At 44.5% G+C, this 3,826-nt stretch overlaps 1 pseudogene; it reads right to left on the bottom strand.

Annotated features, from left to right (window-relative positions):
* Positions 1–3,384: 3,384 nt before the first annotated feature.
* Positions 3,385–3,502, bottom strand: LOC126459686 (5S ribosomal RNA; annotated as a pseudogene).
* Between the last annotated feature and the right edge of the window lie 324 nt (positions 3,503–3,826).

Below are 3,826 nucleotides of genomic sequence, written 5' to 3'. Positions count from 1 at the left end.
CATGGGAAATTAAACCGGCAACATGAATCTAATGAAGAGGGAACGGTAGCAGAAATACATTGTCTTGCAAAGTATGAAGCAACAAAAGTTATTGCATGCAAATTACCCATTACACAGTAAGATCAAACCATATGTTTTTGAAATAGATTGCTGTTTCACTTCAAGTAAGGACAGTTTCTTAACATGGTAATAGAATGGAGTTAAATCATACGAAAAAGAGAAACCTACTCTCTAACGATAATTTGAGAATATTCTGGAAATTTTGTACTGGTTCTCGAGTAGGGCTATAGGAATCGTTTGAAATCTTCAAGTGTGTGATCTAAGCAGAAACGTCAGTTTAGGATACCTGATAAGTATTGGGAGTACTACCAGATCTAACTACTTTTATATTCTTTCCAAAGAAAGACAAGTGAGTGTGAAGACTAAGGTCAACATATTATGACGCATTGCTTGTCAATATACTTAAACTTCTTTTTTGTGTGGGGGGGTCATCAGTCTTTTGACTGCTTTTTACGCGGGTCGCTCGAATTTCTCCCCTATGCCAGCCTCTTTCCTTTCCAACAAATTTCATTATCGCAGTATCTACAGACGTAGACAAATTCTGAAGCACCTCATCAGTCCTCCGTACTACAGTATCCCACTCCTTTCATTAAAACTTCAGTCTGGTCTTCATTGTCACTAAATTGTGATCTTTGCCCATATTTACCCTCCTGGATGCGCCTTACAATCTAATACCTGATTTCAGAATTACTTTCTGACCATTATGTAATCCATCTGGAATCTTCTACTGTCTCTACATCTTTTCCAAGTGTATTTCCTCCTATTATCATTTTTTAACTATATACTCTTTAATCGCCATTAGTGTTGCGTCCGCCGGTGTAACAAAGTTTATGAACATTCCGGAAAACGCTATTAAAAATGTTAAAACATAAATGCATTTACTTATAGTAGTACACTGAAGCGCCAAAGAAGCTGTTATAGCCGGCCGAAGTGGCCGTGCGGTTAAAGGCGCTGCAGTCTGGAACCGCAAGACCGCTGCGGTCGCAGGTTCGAATCCTGCCTCGGGCATGGATGTTTGTGATGTCCTTAGGTTAGTTAGGTTTAACTAGTTCTAAGTTCTAGGGGACTGATGACCATAGATGTTAAGTCCCATAGTGCTCAGAGCCATTTGAACCATTTGAAGCTGTTATAGGCAGGCGTATTCAAATACAGAGATATGTAAACATGCGGAATAAGACAACAAGCGTCTGGCGCAGTTGTTAGATCGGTTACTGCTGCTACAATGGCAGGTTATGAAGATTTAAGTCAGTTTGCATGTTGTGCTACACTCAGCAACGGGCGATAGGGCACAGCATCTCCGAGGTAGCGATGAAGTGGGGATTTTCCCATATGAACATTTCACAAGTGTACCGTCAATATCAAAAATCCGGTAAAATATTAAATCTCCGAGATCGCTGCGGCTGGAAAAAATCCTGCAAGAACGGAACTAACGACAACTGAAGAGCATCGTTCAAAGTGACAGAAGTGGAGTGCAGATTGCTGCAGATTTCAATGCTGGGCCTTCAACTAGTGTCAGCGTGCGAACCATTTAACGAAACAACATCGATATGGGCATTCGGAGCCCACACGTGTACCCCTGAGGGCTGTTGATGACTGGAAACATGTTACCTGGTCAGACAAGTCTCGTTTCAAATTGTACCGATCAGGTGGACGTGTACGTTTGTGGATACATCATCATGTATCCATATACCCTGCATGTCAGCAGGGGACTGTTCAAGCTGGTGTAGGCTCTGTAATGGTGTGGGGCGTGTGCCATTGGAGTGATATGGGACTCCTGATACGTCTAGATACGACTCTGACAGCTGACACGTACGTAAGCATCCTGTCTGACCACCTGCATCCATTCATGTCCATTGTGCATTCCGAAGGACTTGGGAAATTCCAGCAGGACAATACGATGGTTCAAATGGCTCTGAGCACTATGGGACTTAACATCTATGGTCATCAGTCCCCTAGAACTTAGAACTACTTAAACCTAACTAACCTAAGGACATCACACAACACCCAGTCATCACGAGGCAGAGAAAATCGACAATACGATACCCCACACGGTCAGAACTACTACAGAGTCGCTCCAGGATCACTCTTCTGAATTTAAACACTTCCGCTGGCCACCAAACGCCCGAGACATTAACATTATTGAGCATATCTGGGATGCCTTGCAACGTGCTGTTCAGAAGAAATCTCCCCCCGCAAGTATTCTTACTGATTTATGGACGGCCCTGCGGGATACATGGTGTCAATCACTCCAGCACTACTTCAGACATTATTCGAGTCCATGCCACGTCGTGTTGCGGCACTTCCGCGCGCTCTTTGGCTCTTCGGTGTATATTCGACACAAAGCATGCATAACTTTGTATCCTGTAGAATGACAGCCGTCTCTCCGTCTCTCTCTCTCTCTCTCTCTCTCTCTCTCTCTCTCTCTCTCTCCCTCCCTCCCCCATTCTCCCACTAGTACTGGATTTACGATATTCACTAACAGTCGCAGTAAAACTAGAGACATGCCATGTCCGTGAAGTTCTCAGTGCACTGTCGCCCATACGCTAGGTGTGATCGGAGAGTAGTCTGTTGTTAATCTGAAGACAATCTATGGACAGTCTCCGGCACACTTAGCGTGACGACCCGTTCAGGCAGTACGGTGATGCGAGTTCGGCGTCCTGTGGTGGCGAATGTGTCATCACCTGGCGGCGTATAGCAAGCCCTGTGTAGCAGCGGCCCGCTGCGGCCGGTTTAGAAGCTCCGCCGACAAGCCAAGTGACACAGACTATACGACAATTGCTAGCTGAAATTTATTGCAGAATTCAGTCTTTCTCCTATCTTATTCCTACTGCGGAGCCCACAATTTCACAATCTTTTATTTATTCCCCTACTACCGCATTCCAGTCATCCATCATTATTAGATTTTCAACATCCCTTACACATTGAATTAAACCGTCGATGCCATCATATATTTTACACCTAAAATATTTTTGCTGGCGTTGGTTTGGTGTCAGTTCTGATGAGTACAATCCTATCATTTACCAGAGCTAAAATACATTGATGTAAGAGTTCCTCAGGGTAGCAGTTTAGGACCAATTCTGTTCCTGATGTACATCAATGACTTTCCCATTAATGTTAGTCATTAGCACTCCGTCATCAGGCCACGAGTGGCCTGCGGGGACCATCCGACCGCCGTCTCATCCTCAGTGGAGGATGCGGATAGTAGGGGCGTGGGGTCAGCACACCGCTCTCCCGGTGGTTATGATGGTATTCTTGACCGAAGCCGTTAGTATTCGGTCGAGTAGCTCCTCAATTGGCATCACGAGGCTGAGTGCACCCGAAAAATGGCAACAGCGCATGGCGGCCTGGATGGTCACCCATCCAAGTGCCGACCACGCCCGACAGCGCTTAACTTCGGTGACCTCACGGGAACCGGTGTATCCACTGCGGCAAGGCCGTTGCCCATTAATGTTAGTCATGGAGGAAAAAATTTTCTTTGCTGATGACAGCAGTATTACAGTCCCTGAGTAAACAGATCTCCTTGCAGTGAGAGCAAATGAACTCGTCAAGGGAGTTTACAATTGTTTGATAAACAATAAAGTGGCATTGAACGAAAAAAGTCAAATTCTGTGAATTTCAGTTTGAAGAGGAAAAATGAAACTATTCAACTGAATCTGGATGGCTTCTCTATATACATCGTACTAAATATGAATGAATATTGAATCTCAGTTGAAGTGGTGTAAACATGGTTGCAGACGTCTCTTGAAGTGATCCTACTTTACCATTA

Source organism: Schistocerca serialis, chromosome 2, assembly GCF_023864345.2.
Source record: "Schistocerca serialis cubense isolate TAMUIC-IGC-003099 chromosome 2, iqSchSeri2.2, whole genome shotgun sequence".
Classification (NCBI taxonomy): Eukaryota; Metazoa; Arthropoda; class Insecta; order Orthoptera; family Acrididae; genus Schistocerca; species Schistocerca serialis.
Note: the sequence above shows the minus strand (reverse complement) of the source record. Positions and strands in the feature narration are given on the sequence as shown.